This window comes from Acinonyx jubatus, chromosome C2, assembly GCF_027475565.1.
Source record: "Acinonyx jubatus isolate Ajub_Pintada_27869175 chromosome C2, VMU_Ajub_asm_v1.0, whole genome shotgun sequence".
Classification (NCBI taxonomy): domain Eukaryota; kingdom Metazoa; phylum Chordata; class Mammalia; order Carnivora; family Felidae; genus Acinonyx; species Acinonyx jubatus.
Genome location: NC_069384.1, coordinates 50,141,677 through 50,158,191, shown reverse-complemented (window position 1 = coordinate 50,158,191; position 16,515 = coordinate 50,141,677).

Genomic DNA, 16,515 nt, shown 5'->3' with positions numbered 1-16,515 from the left:
GTAAATTCCTACTATTCAGTTAGTAATGTTCAAGCAAATAAATGACAATGATTCCGAGATATAGTTGGTTTTAAACCCACTGTGCAACTTTTCCCAAATTGCCAAAATACCATTTCTGTGGTATTACCCTAGCCATTCTCTGTATATTATCCCACCAACCAGATGTGAAAGTTTTGGTGTCTGGTCCATCCATCAACAGTTCAGATTTAAGACTGTCACTTCTTTCTGATATCTCTAGTTCATTGACAAATGATAACGGAAAATATGTAGTCTACCAAGAGACAAAACCTATAAAAAGGCAGAAGGAAGAGAATATAATCTGGTGAACATTTCATTTGCCTTTCAGTACAGATTAACTATTAGCAAAGAAACATTCACGTAGTATATCAGAATATACTGTTAAGAAAAACAAGAAAATACAGTTCTATTTAAAACAAATCTTCAAGATTATAATCATTTACTATTCTTTCTCCTTTTGTTAACTCTATTGCTTTTCTGTATATACATTTTCTTTTAGATTTTACCTATTCCTTCTTTTGAACACGTGTGTTCCCCTGTAACTCAGGCAGTGTGAATTTTACTGAATATACTTCTAACATTTGCATAGTATAGTCCAGTTTATGAAGGTTTTTTTACATTTGCTGATTCATTTAATCTCATAAATGAGGTGACTATGACTCAGAGATTAAGTAATCTAAGCAATATCATTGAAGACAAAGAACGATTGAATTGTGACTCAATGTTGACAATCCATCCTTCACCTTCACGGGTCCTTTCAGAATAGTAATCAATTCCAGAAATCTTTGTATGAACATGCCTCTATTAATATCAAAGCTGCTTGCTCATCTCCTTGTGTCATCTAACCTCTACTTGTGTATTGATAAACAAATTTACATTAGTTCTTCCCGTTTTCAGAGATGATGAAAGTATTTGTATGTTTTTCATGTGACCAAAACTAATTCAGGCATTGAATTGGGTGAGAAAGAAGTAGGCATGTGTAAAACATGATTTTACATAGAAATAAGACCCTGGTGCCATTTATTTGGGAAAAAAATGATATTTTTAAATTGTCCATATAATGTTTACTTTCATGTCAAACAATTTGCAGATATTTTGTGAATAGACATTGTTATCATGACTTTATAACTGAACTTAAATATAACTTAAGTAACATTAACTTAAAAATATTTAATTCTATAAGTAAAATCTCTAGAGCGATTACCAAAATATAAAGCCTTATCACTAAATTATATTCAAGGACTTTATATTTAAAGTCAGGACTATAGATGAATTTTGCATGTATTTCTGAAATTTTAAATTTAGACTTTATCCCATTTTGGCCAAATCAAATTTCAATCAATAACTGATCCAGAAACTAATGTCTCATCTCACTATTTTTATTTAAATATTTTGTCAATTTAACAAAAAACAAAACAAAACAAAATCATTATATGGAATATTATTCAGGGTAAGTAATCATTGCAACTTAATATCTGAAAAGCATATTACAAATGTTTTCTGTAGTTTAGTGACATCTGCATAAGGGCCTTCTGTTGAGGGCATTTTACAAGTTTCTAGATAAAGAGAATGAGCTTTAGAAAAACGATGTGACTTAATCTATTTAGATAGGTTGTATGAATAGTGTGTGGAGACATAAGCTTGTATCATATATTACCAAATCCCGTACTTTAATAACAGCATACAAGTGCTTACAAGTTGGTAAGAGGGATAAAGCAACTTAAAAATGAGTATTTTTCATTAACTAAAGGCCAAAAGAGACATGCAAACAAAATGTAATGAAGAGAGCTCATATCTAGATGGCAATAATAGAAAATACCTTGTTTTGGTGAAAAGGATCAATTTTGTGCTTCCAACACAATTAAAATCCTTCAATCTGGAAATTTTAATCACAGCTAATGTTAGCATGCCTATTTGCACAGTGCCTATGCTAGGAATCATGTGAATCAAAATGGAATCTTAGAGTTCAGATGTCTTTGAGGCATCAGATATATATTGAAACTCCTTTTTTATATATGATCTGGGGGTCTTGTAGAATACATGCAACCTGTTGAAGCAACAGAAACCTTATGAAGGATACATTGTCACTAAACACCAATCTATAAACTCTTCAGGAGAACTCAGTACTCACATCCATTGACCTAGATGATCGCAAGTCAGTTTACTCTTCTAGATCTCAGTTTCTTCATCTGCAAATAATTGAAGTTTGAGACAGATCAGGGTTTTAAATTTTGATTGATAAAACTTACAGAAAACTCAAATATGTAAAATCTTTTGCTCTAGTTAAAGTACAGGTGAAGGCTATCACAGAAACCTGTTAAGCACCAACTCAGACCTTCTTGGGTTCACCTGTGTTGATTCAGTTATTCTAGTGACTACTTTTATATAGTTCCCACTGTCCTCATGCAGATGCACATGACAGAGCCTTGCCTCACACCCTTGTGAACTTCTCGTCTCCTGTTCTAGAGCTTCCCTGTTAACACCAAATCAACCTTGGGGCAAAACTTTGCCCAGTTGAATATGGAAGCCACTGGACCCATTCTTCCTCCTTTCTTCTCTTTCTCCTGGACAGGAGGGACTGTCCAGTTAACAGTCATTTAAATAGCCTCTTAGAAGATGATTTCATGAGAGGTAGAAATCCATTGTTCTTGATATCACACAATAGCCAGTCAAGAAATGTACCCCCACATTAGGTTTCTCTTTCCTTCCCTAGTTCATTCTGATGTTCTCTCTTCTCCTCCCAAGAATTACACTTTCTAATACATTAGTGCACATAAGCCTTGCTTCAGACTCTATTTGCAGGAGAACCCAAGCTAAGGAAAGACCCTGGGCCATTTTTAAAATCCAAGCCATAGCTCTTTAGCAGTTCTTATCAGAGCAAACAATTTCTGGATCTGCCTTCACTAAAATTCCATCATTAACAGCATACTAACAAACTAACATACTATAATTAACTTACATATTTCCTTCCACTAGAAGGCAAACTGTATGAAGCCAGAGAAGTATGTCTATTTTTTTTACTGTTGTACTTTCAGTGCTATTAACAATTCTCATTCTCACGTGTTGACTGTGGATTTGATTAGGATCAATGAGAACATAGCATATATTCTCTTGCTACAAATTTCATTGCTAAATATGTGATCCAATCAAGGGAGAAATCCAAGTGCAAATGTTAGGTATCACAGACATCTATATCAGTGAACAAAAAATGATTAGAACATGTCATCAGAACTGGTCACCCCCAAGCTAATAACTAAATGTTATTTTAAACACTTCATTATTTTCAATCCTGAGGAAGGAATGCTTCTCATTTCTTTTCTTTTTGTTTTTCAATTAAAACATAAAAATGAAAAATGTTCAGACTTACAAATAGATTTTTTTGTGCTATCAAGCAACTGACTCATAAGCTGTTAGTTACAATAGGACATGTGAAAAATAAATTAGTTTAACTGTGGATTCCCCCTGAGTATTTCTAAAATGGCAATATTATGTTTACAGGTCAAAATATTAGATAATGTGTTTTGGTCATATTTGTGAGGTTATAATAATTAGTAACCAAAAATATCATTGGATTTCTTAACAAACTATTTTAAAGGTACTTGATTCAATGCAGACTGCTTTGGATTTTGTGATTAATCCTAACAGAATATGTTATCTGGAGGACATGCAGATAAATGAACTAAGTAAAATGCTAACAGTTTGTCCTCATCCAGTTGATTTTTAGGTTTCCAATTAGAGTTTCACTTGATGCTTTTGAGTAATTAAATCTTAAATCTCCCTTAATAAAAATATGTTGATTGATAGAGCCATTCAGTAAATTCTTTACGGAATTCCTACTATGTGTCATTGAGTCTCTTTCTTCAAGAAACCCAGTCTAAAGAAACAGGCACCTTCAGCTAATGAATACCCAAAGTATTAGGTGTAAAAAGGAAAGGGAAGTATATAGGGAAAAAGTTTCTCACTGCTGCTCAAAAATCTCATGGGTGTACTTTTCAGTCTTTTTCAGAGTAAAAGCCAATGTCCTTTAATGGCCTACATGATGGTATATCATCTGGATCCTCTTTAATTCATGGATCTTCTTTCCTGTCTGTATCCTTGTTTGTTCTACTCTAATGGTACTGATCTTCCTATTGTTCTTCAAACAAACTAGGCTTCCTCCCATGAGAGACCTTTTTTGCATTGCCTCTTCCATCTACCCCAAAGGCTTGTCCCTGAAGTGCTACTTCAGCTTCAAGTTATTCCCACTCCCCCTCACCTCTCCTCTCACCTCGCCACACACACACACACACACACACACACACACACACGCACACACGCACACACTCACGCGCGCGCACACACACACAGACACACACACACCCTGCTTGTACTTGCTGAAATATTAGATTCTTAGGGAAGCTTATCCTAACCACTTTATTTAAAATTAAACCAACCCTTTATACACTTTCTGGTACTTTCTAGTCCCTTCCCTTGCCTTTTATCTACACAACATATTACCTTGTACTATATGATGTATGTCACTTATGTATTTTATATATTAACTCTATGAAGCCAGAGGATTTTTCCCTTTTGTTCCCTGATGTATCCCTAGTGTTTTGAAAAGTATCTGGCACAAAAGAGATGTTTAATGAGCATTCATTGATTTAATAAATGCATAAAGGTACATAATATAAATTCAGAATTTTTGGCTGAATAAATAATGAATAAAAGAACACAAAGATTTCTGAATTGGGTTTGGAGTAAAAGTTTTCTAACAGCAAGGAAATAAAAGCCTAAGTGAAGTTGGAGAGATAAGAGATAAGCAGAGCTTTGATGAATAGTTGCCTTACAGATAATAGCCACCCTAGTTAAGTGGGAGAGTTAAATGATTAGGTCTTTCCTCATAACTTTGCTGCAGTGTAAAGATTGAATCTGAGGGGAAGAAGTCCAGAGGCAGGAAGACCAGCTACATCACAGAATGAGGTGTGAGGTCCTGAAACAATGGGGAGGTGCAGCAGGGGAGATTTGAACATTTCCGCAGAATAACTGACAATTGAAATCCTCTGGGTGAAGCCATGATGACAGACACTTAACTTAGGGAGAACTTGATCCGTTTTTGCAGCCCATGATGCTAAGACTTTGAGGAGTGCTGGGCAGCCTTATAGCCCAGGAAGCAGAACTCTTTGTGGAATGCCAGACTCCTTTGTGATGAAAATAATCTTGGAATAGGCAGAAATTAATATTAATGCTTTAGCAACTCCATAGATTCTGATGCATTGCCCTAATAGAGCAATTTTAGCACCATGAATAGAGTTCATACTTGGGAAGGAAGTCTTTATTTACTAATTACCAGTGAAGGCCAGCTGTTTCCTCTTTCAATATCGTGGAAACTTTGCAAAGCAGGGCCAGAGATATTGTAGCATCTTAACACATAGTTTCACCCACTCATACCCTTGCCTTTCCTCCAGGATGAGAGAGAGCATAGGAGATTAGGAAAATGCCAAGCAATAAAAATATAAGACATAAACAAATAGTTCCTCTGAAAAGCTTTATTTGGGCATTGCATGTTCTGAGGTTAGACCAATGATGATTTACAAGCTCTGCAAAAGAAAATACTGTATTTTTTGTTCAGAAGCTAACACAATATAGTCAAAATATTGAGTGCTCTTTCTAGTTGTAGATATCACTGAGGAAGAATATCAATTGTGACTGGATATTTTCAGTCATGATTTAAGACTAGGAAAGGACAAAATTGCATATTTTAATAACTTGTAAACTAAGAAATTGAAGGAGTTAGGCTTTCCATATCTACAAAAGCCAAGAAAATAGGCAGAAACTGAGTGATCCAGATTTCCGGAGCCCCGTTGGAATTTTGGAGTCTGGACAAATGACTGAAATCCCGTGATGAGAGTTCTTAGGACACAGCAAATCATTAAATGAGGACTTTCTCAAAATATGTTCTATAGTCAACTAAATTTGGAAAAAAAAATTCCATGTTCCATCTCCAAATCTGGAGATTTATAATTTAAGGTAAAAATTAAAGATTCTGAGAAATTTATGAGAGAAACCAAACAATAAACAAAGAAACCTTACTTTCTGAATATGTGTTTAAGGTTTTTCAGATTCACTTGACAGTGGAACCCTTTTTGTCAGGTCACATGCTGCCTCCCTCAAGAAACAATTTAAAATTATATCCTGGATCAATATCCTGAACCCAAATTGCATTTCCTTTATCTTTGCACTTACAACATTGCCTTAGTCCTTTTGGACTGCTGTAGGACAATACTGTAGACTGGGAGGTTAATAAACACCAGACATTTATTTCTCCCAGTTCTGGAAGCTAGAATGGGGAGGTCAGGGTATCACCATGGTCAGATGAGGGCCCTCTTTTAGTTTGCAATCCTCTCAATATGTCCCTACATGGTGGAAGGGGCAAGCTAGCTCTCTGGAGTCTCTCTCTCTTTTTTTTTTTTTTTTTAAGGGCACTAATTCTATTCATGTGGCTTTCCTTCATGATCCAATCACCTCATGGAGACCTTACCTATGATGCCATCCCCTTGGACATTAGGTTTTAAACATATGAATTTTGGGTGAACACAGATATTCAGACCATAGCAAGCATCTTTCACATTTGTGGTATGAACACACATGGTTTTCAAATATCTAATACTAATTAGTAAAATTAGTAATGTGTATAATGGGTAATAGGCAAACATTGTCTCAAGTTATTTTCTGTTTTCTTCCATATTCTTTCTTTCATCCTGTTATGCCATTTCTGTGCCTTTTTTAAAATGGCTACCAATTTTCAAGAATTCCCATCATAAAAAAATCAGTACTTTTTGTTTCATGGGGTAGAGTTATACCTAATAATCTTGAAGAATTTAGAAGAAAAGTGGTAGAAAATTGCTAGTAATTTAGGAACAATATTACAGAATATCAGCACTAAGACAAAATTCTACCCTCCTAGTATTTACAATTAAATAATAAAATAATAATAGAATATAATATAGTTTAGATACAAATATAAATATACATTTATATATACATTTATATATATATATAAACACTATGTATATACACTATATGTGTATATTGTGTATGTACCTATATATAGAAACATTATTTCTCTTTACTGCCTATGTGTCCAGTTTAAACAATAACTTACTTAGTCAAGCCATACATAATGAACATTCCATTGAGTATAAGAAGAGAACCATTACATATTGCAAGGAGAAATTATTCTAAGACTGCAGAGGGATTCCTTTCTAATCCTCTCATAATCTGAGGAAACATGCTGTGTTTGGTCAAAAAACAAAATTTCAACTCTAGATATACATTGGAGAACCGTGGGATCCTCTAACTTACTGTTACCTGATTTAGAAGTAATCTTCACCCCCAATATTCATGCTGAGATTATGTGCGTGTGTATGTGTGTATGTGTATTTGTAAATGTACACACCTGTCACATAGCATTCTCTTTCAAATGTTTATCTGAAACTTGGTCATTATGTTAAGGGGAAGCAATGAGATGATTTTTGCCTTCTCTTTTGAGAAGACATTACTGCAAAGTAAGACAATTTTCTTGTAAGTAAAAACTTGGTTTCAGATACTTCAGATTATTTCTTTCATTAAAATAAAATAATGATTAATTCTGTATCTTCTCAGAGTGTAGGAAAAATGTTTTTGAACTGTGTACTTCTTTAAAATACCCTGTGGAGGGACCCTGGGTGGCTTTGTCGGATAAGCATCTGACTTCGTCTCAGGTCATGAGCTTGCGGTCAGTGAGTTCAAGCCCTGCGTCAGGCTCTGTGCTGGCAGCTCACAGCCTGGAGCCTGCTTCGGATTCCGTGTCTCCCTCTCTCTCTGCCCCCCTCCCCCCACACTTGTGCCCTGTCTCTCTCAAAAATAAATATATGTTAAAAAATAAAAAAATAAAATAAAATACCCTGTGGATATTAGCTTTACAGAAGAACGTTCTCAGGACAAGTGTAAATTAATGCCTAACTAGAAGTGAATGTTTTCATTTGTTTAATTATTTGCTCTTTCTAGGGAATGTTGAAGGTAACATATCTGAATGGGAAATTTCATTGTAAGTATCCATTAATACTTGCTCAAATGCACTAGCTGGATTATGTGAAATATATGTGTTTAAATAGGTAAAAAGCCACTAATAGGTACATGCAAGCTGCACGAGATGTGGCTTTTAACCAGTCATGCCTACCCCGCCTACCAACAGTAACTTGACCTCTTTAGAACTATACACCTTAGAAGTATAATCAATTCTGCAACAATTCCCTCACCTTCTCTGCCAACTGGATGGAGCCCACTCCAATTGGTTTCCTGTTCCCATCACTTTCCTAAATCAAGTCTCCCTAAAAATTCCAATATCTTTCACATCATTACATTAGTCAGAAGTATATTAATTCCCATGTGACTTTCAGTCTCTGTAGCATTCAGTGCAAACATTTACTTCTTAAAACACCCTTCCTTCCTTTCTGTGTTGCACTCTTCTTATTTCCTCTCTGCTCTGGAAGTTCCTTCTGTATCTTTTTTAAATTTTTCACTATTATTGTTGTCTTATATTATTTGACCCAAGCTTATATTGTGAGCATAGTCCTTAGGTCATTTTATATACTCCAAGGGTTCAAATATTATCAATAAGCAAATGACTCCTAACATTATATCTCTAACTTATTTTAATGCAACACACATTTTTTGAATATCCATTGTTTTCCAAGTGTACTGTGGTAAGCAAGACAGTATGAATTCATGCTCTCCTAGAAGAAATGCAATAAATCAAGAAACAGAGCAAATAAAATTAAAATACACCCATAATTATGATAAGGCCTCTCAATAAGAATTATAGTATGCTTAACATGTTGAAATCTTAGGACTTTAAATGAGAACTGTTCTTTTGAACCAGATGTGGTCTTTTGGCCAATTTGCAAATGGGCTAATCGGGACTTTAACAAAAATATTCTTAAAATGGGCCATGCTTATTATATGACTGCATATTAGTCACCATTAAAGCAACAGTGAAAACCCACTTTCAATCTCATGTGTTTTGTAAGAATGAATGAAAAGTACTGCAATTAGACCAAAAAAAAAAAAAAAAGCCAATTAAGGGGAAAAAAAAGAACCGAATCTGGTTTGTCAGAGAAAATAATGACAAAAGCAAAGTCTATTATAGGAAAAGCTTTAGAATGGAATCCATGAAAATATCTAGAGGAACAAGGGGAACAATAATCTGGGAGGGAAAACTGGAACAATTGGATGATTTTGGAGGCTCAGGAAAAAATTACAAGGCCAGTTCTTACATAATGACAGTAAATACTTCATAGTTGAGAAGTCCTATAGCACTCTTCTTTTCAACAAGGTCATGTGTAATAATAAAACAATTCATGAGAAGCTTATATGTATTTGCTGAAACCCCACGAGAGAAATTTTTTCCCCTAATATCCTAACATCTCTGCCTACATAATATGTTGAGGCAACTGCAAAAAGAATTATATTTTAAATGTGACAATTTCCAGCTCAGAGAGCTTTCATTTAGCATGTGACCTGCTGAAATTAGCCTTTTGGTAGACACAGGGATGTGTCACCATAGCCTTTTAAGGAAGGTGTTAGCTGCTCAGTTCTGATGTGAGGTCAAGAGACAGATTTTGGCTGTCAGCTAAGGGTTTGCCTCAGCAGCAAAGGGCCAACTCACCCAACAGTTGACTGAGTAAGGCAGGGGAACAAAGGAGGGTTTTGTAAACTTTTTCTATAAAGAGGCATGTAGTGAATGTTTTAGGTTATGTAGGCTATAGAGTCTCTGTCACAACCATTCAATTTTGCTGTTATAGCTCCCATGCAGCCAGGTTAAAAAATTAGGGATGAATTTGGCTGTATCCCAATAAAATTGTATTTGTGGACATTGAAATCTGAATTGAATATATTTTACATGTCACAAAATATTATTATTCTTTTGATTTTTTTCAAAAATTTCAAAATACAAAATCCATTTTTAGCTTACAGGCCACACATAAATAGATGGCAGGTTGGTCACAGGTGGCTGACCCCTGGCATAAAGGCCCCATCCATTTCACCCTAATGTGGGACAATCTCCTGGGCGATTCGTGTTTCAGAGTTCCTCCCCATGTTCTCTGAAAAGTTATTGGACATACGGTGCACTCTGACTTTTTTCTCTGCTCGATCCACTTGCTCACCTTCTGCTGGCAGCTGCTGATTCCTAAGAAACATCGTGCATTCCAGACTCTGTCCCAGCATCTGCTTCTCTGGAACCCAACATGAAACACACTTGAATTAATGCTTCTAGCTGTTTTCTTCTCTGAAGATGGGCAGTTTTGATATCCTATTTTTCATGACAATCGTTGAATCAGACAGAAATAAAGGAAGGAAGAATCATTCTCCTTCTACCCACAGACAGAGCAGCTGTGTGCGTGAAGTCTAGGGAAAAAGGAGAAATGGTGTATATATAAAGAAGGGGGCCGGTAAGCTCCAAATCCTAGACTAGGTTTTACATATTGTGATTTACCCACCTTAATGTACCCTGTTCATATTCCCTGTAGATTCACCTTGTGGGACCCATGAATAATCAACTGTATTTTCTAGCAGACTGTCCTTTATATCTGCCTTCATCAATCATCCATTTCAGGTCACCTGTTATTAGACTAAGCAATCTCAGTTATTGCTAGCTATAATAAAGTTTATTTTCCATTCATAAAACTTTCTTCTCTTTCCATTATCCTCATTTATACAGTTAGGTCCCCATCCTATCCCGCCGTATTTCCTTTATCCCACCCTTGGCATCATGTGGAAGCATTTCTGGATCTCTCCACATGTTGTCTATCAATACTTTATCTATTGTAAATTGTATTCCAAGTCACTTGTTGCTCTTGACTATCTGCCATTTGGAAAGTATCTGATGTGATTTAATAATGTGTTAAATATGGACAGAAGTTTTATATTTGCCCTCTTCCTTATATTAGTGTTTGAATACTTAACTCCATAGGAAAGAATTTCTGCTAATAGAATCTCAGTTTATTTGGAAGCTACGAAGAGGGGTAATTTTGACTATATAAAGCTACCTGGTGACCCCCATTCAGATGACATAGAGTACTCGCCAACGAGAAAGAATATTTGTGGCAGCACACAGTATCTATTCGTAATTTATTGACTCTGAGCTCTGGATATGGCAATAATTTCATTCAAATTAGACAAATACCTGAAAATGTGGTTCACCGTCAGTGTGCCAAAACTATTTTTAATCAAACAAGCACAAGTTCAATTGATTGTTACTTTTATATCAGTTTTCTTCATTCATTGATTCTAAAGAATGAATGTAAATGATTCCCAAAGCATTGTTTGCTTTTGTTACCATCACTCATTGTATAACAATGTTTGCATTTATCCATTGCTTCATGGTACCTGTTATTAAGCAAGTGTTCATCGCTTCTTCAGTCTGTCAATAATCTACCTCTTTTTTTCATTCTACTTAGTTAATAACATGAGCATATTCAAAGTATGTGCTTACCTACTCATCGGCTTTTGTGCATCATCTCATCTACATTTGTAGTTATATTTTTTCCATTCATTTTCTGTAAAAGCCCCATTCCTACAGTAAATAATGTTACCTTCCTCAGGTGAATACAAAGAAAGTTTGATCAACAAGTGTGGTAGGAAGCCATTTATAGAGTCAAGTAGAGTCAAGTGAAACAAAAAATGAGAAGCAACACCTTCCTATCTCCTCAACATCTATGGTTCCCAGTTAGCCAGGAAATTGTTAGTGTATGTGAAGACCACTGTTGAATTCTAGCAATTTCTAAACTGTGATATGATCTATGAAATTCTGCCTAGGTGCAGATGCAAATGCAAGCAATACTAACAAATTTACAATACTTCCGCAGTCGATTTTGAGAATGAAAAAGAAACCAAAATTGTTATAAGGAAAACTCAGGGTTTTAGTAGTATTTATATTATTTGTTTTTAATGCAATACCTATTTACTCCAGAAATTGAAAACATAGCAAAGTCCAATGAAGAAAAAAATATATATCCATAACCCCATAATAAAACGCATACTTTATGAGTATGCATATGTGTGTATACATATGTGTATTTGCAGTTATATATACAGGGTGAAAATCACTAAGGGTATTCATTTTTCAGATTATCATCTGGTCTACTCTGAGAAACTGAATGGTGAACTTATTCATGGGTTATATCTTCACAACCAATTAGAAGAAATAAGCCTATATGTTGGGTGGATAAATTCTTTATAATACTTTTTTTCACTGTTTTAGGTCTATATTAACCAATCATAACGTGTCTATCATCTACTTTATGTAAATGGAAAGTATGCTTCATGAGGGCAAGGCCAGCAATATACGGGATCACCACCTTTGCCAAGAATGCCAGGCACAAATCAGGTGTTTTGTGACTATTTGTGGGTGAATATGGATGAGTTATTGCAGTGTACTATCAGTTCCTTAAGGTACCAGGAGCTGATACGGACTTTATGGAACCTGAAATTTATACAATTGGAGATCTGCTTTAAGGAAAGGAATTAACATATAAGTGAGTATAAAGACACAAATACAAAATTACAAAACATTTCTCAAAGCCTAGAAAAGAACCTTGGCAATAAAGGATCCTTGAAGCTGAGGTGTTATTAGCTCCTTGATAAATTCATCCCTGCCTCCAATTGTACTTAGCATACTAGTTTTTAATATTTTTGTCTTGATACAGTCTATCCTGGTCGATTTTTTGTCTTTGCCTCTGAATTTTCTAGCTATAAGATGCAGAGTTCTACTGAATCTCCTTGTTACTTAATGCAGGGATTTTATTTCATAAGAAGACATTTGATTTGGTCCTTCCCCATATTTTCCTCTTTTTAATCACTGTATATTTTCATATGTTTCATGATTACTCTGTTTTATCATACTTACATAGGGAGTTATATACTCATATGGTAGTAGAAATTGAGATTAAATCTCTCAGAAATTCTGTTGTTTTCTGTCCTGAATCTTTAACACCCGTATAAGGTTTGAAACTCACATATAACAATATTACTTTGCCAGCATCCCATGCTTGTTTGTTTTCTGCATCATTAGTACATTTTTGACACTGTCTTGGATACCATGTCCTCACTTCCCGCTTTCTGCATGACATTGTTTTCCTGTGACAAGCTAATTAAAATCATGACATTATGTCTTTTTGTTTTCTTAGAGAAGCACTGTCCAGCAGGAGCATAATGTGAACACTAAGAGAGAGCCACACATGTAATTTTAAGTTGTCTAGTAGTTACTTTTAAAAAAGTAAGAAGAAACCAATGAAATTATTTTAATGATATATTTTCCCTAACTTAATATAACCAAAATGTTATTATTTCAAAATGTAATCCATATAAAAATCTTTAAAAAAATTTCAATGTTTATTCAGTTTTGAGAGAGAGAGAGAGAGAGAGAGAGAGAGAGAGAGAGAGAGAGAGAATGAGTGGGGGAGGGGCAGAGAGAGAGGGAGACACAGAATCTGAAGTGGGCTCCAGGCTGCGAGCTGTCAGCACAGAGCCCGACGCGGGGCTCGAGCCCACAGACTGCGAGATCATGACCTGAACCAAAGTCAGACACTTAACCAACTGAACTGCCCAGGTTCCCCATCCCTATATAAATTATTAATGGAATACCTTAAATTCATTTACACACTGTTTCTTTTTTCCCTTTCTTTCTCTTTCTTCCTTTCTTTCTTTTTCTTTCTTTCTTTCTTTCTTTCTTTCTTTCTTTCTTTCTTTCTTTCTTTCTTTCTTTCTTTCTTTCTTTTCCTTCCTTCCTTCCTTCCTTCCTTCCTTCCTTCCTTCCTTCCTTCCTTCCTTCCTTCCTTTTTCTTTCAAAACACGCCAGAGAGTCCACGACTCACCCAGAGTTGAGCCTTGTTGCTAACATCACTTTATACTTGTGCTGTCCAATTTAGTACCCACAGACCACTTGTGGCTATTGAGCACTTAAAAGTGACTAGTTAAAATATACCAGATGAAAGGAAGGAAGGAAGGAAGGAAGGAAGGAAGGAAGGAAGGAAGGAAGAGAAAGAAAGAAAGAAAGAAAGAAAGAAAGAAAGAAAGAAAGAAAGAAAGAAAGAAAGAAAGAAAGAAAGAAAGAAAGAGAGAGAGACTCTGGGGTAACATAGGTGGTAAAACCTGACTTCCCTATATGCAACCCATGGCTTTTCCCTAATTGAGAATGTTAGTGAGTTTCTTCTATCATATTGTTTGCTTACCTCCTCATATAACATCCATTCTGTTTATCATAGTAAGTTAAAATTCTGCTTAGCCCTTTCTTTAATCTGATGATAGTTTAATACATTGGTACTATTGTGTTTTTTTTAAGTATCTATCAAAAACTGCCATTCTTTCTTAGTTTCAAGAACAGATGCCAGCTTTTCTACTATTTCTATGTAATTTATTACACTTTTTATTTTTCAGTTCCAATAAGATCCAGATTTTAAAAGGTTAAACACTTGCATGCAATTTTCATTTTAGCCAGTAAACCATTTGAAATTATTTTAGAGACTCAGAAAGATAATCTGAATATATTATAGAAAAATATTTCTTCTTGAAAATTAGTTATTTATAGTGAAACGAGGTGCCACTACAGAAAAAGAATCAATGTGTGCCAGGCATGGCAACCTGTAGTATAAAGAAAAATAACAAACAAGATGATAATTCCTACTATAAAAAGAAATTCAAACATACTTTTCTTTTGATGATGTAAAAATATCTAGATTTCTTAACCACCTTGAACTTACCTTTATTATAGTACATTTTGTTTAACCACTCTTTGACTTGATGTATTTTTAAGACACATAGAGTAATACTTTTCTTTAAAACTTACATTGTATGTGTGTGTGTGCTTTAGAATATTGAAAAATTTGTATTTACTAACTGACTTTGAAAGTAAATGTGTGTTCAGTGCTTGGAAAATATACTTGAAATTGTTGGATATCAACCATCCAATAACATAACCAAAAGGTTCATGGGAAATTATCTAAAAAATACATTGAATAGCTATACGTCTGTATGTAGTTATAAAATGAAAAATATTATTGATAGGTTAATATTTTGTGGCTATTTATTCAGCTCATTATATATGTGTAGAATAGTTTAAAAATCATCATGTGTAATCCACACAATAGCAGTGTGACTTAGCTATTATCCCTATTTTACAAATAAAATTAAAGGTTGCAAAGAACAAGTATCTTGTTCAAAAATACAAAAGTCATTAAACATTTCACTTTTATACCTAAGCCCGGGGCTCTTTATCATGCTTATTTTTTTCTGAGTTTGTAGTTTTCTTTCTTCCTTTTTTTTTTTTTTTTGAATAGTTGCAATGATAACAGGAAAGAAGACATACACTACTTTCTGTTGTCCTTATTTACAAATTGGCTGAAATTATGGTGTAGAAAAATGTGTAAATGAAGCATGGTTAAAAGAGAAAAACGCACATCTAGCTAGCAATAAGGGGCATATTAATAATACTATTAATGACAAAACCATGAATTTATGTTACTTCTTACATTTGAATAAGATTTTGAAACATTTTCACGAAAAGTTTTTTAGAGGAAGAAGGGCACATTGATTTCAGGGTAGTTATTTTTAAGAAACGTTAGAGTCTCTAACAACCAGGTGGCTTAGAAATCTGCTTCACCATTTTCTTTCTCCGTGTCCATCCTGTGCTTGATATATATATTATTCACTTAGGGTCAATATTTATTTAACTGTCCTTGATTTTTATAATAAGTCAGAATCACAAAGTAGCATATCTTAAAAACCACCCACTGATGTTACTTAGTGAAGAATGTAGAGTGTTTTTTTTTAAGTTTATTTATTTTGGGGGTGGAGGGCTGAGGGAGAGGGAGAGAGAGAGAATCCCAAGCAGGCTCTGCACCATCAGCATGGATCCCAATGTGGGGCTTGAACCTACGAACCGTGAGATCATGACCTGAGCCAAAACCAAGAGCCAGATGCTCAACCAACTGAGCCACCCAGGTGCCCCAAGAAATGTAGAAATTTGAGTGAGGAAAGGAATTGGAAATAAAGAAGAAATTAGAAAAGAAGGAGGTAGTGCAGGAAAATAAAAGGAAAGAAAAAGGAAAGGGTGGGGGGGAACCTAATAACAAAATAATAGAAAATGACCCAAACTCTGAAATTTGGGAAAGTGAAAAATAATCAGATTACATTTTGTCTCAAGACATCACTTACTGTTACAGAAATGTTTACATCTCCTTCCAGTCACTGTGTATTTTCATGCTTCTGTCCTTTATCACTTTAATTTTACAAGTCAGTGGGCCAACAATTACTTTAGCTGCTTTAACATAGATTGTTTGATGTTCTTGGTGTTACTCTTGGGTAATAGCTAGGCTGATGACAAGTTCTCAATTTGTTTCGATTCCTGCATTGACACAGGGATTACTGCCTAGGCTGCTATGATGGCCTTTCCCTTCCTCACAAAGAGTAAGGTCATCC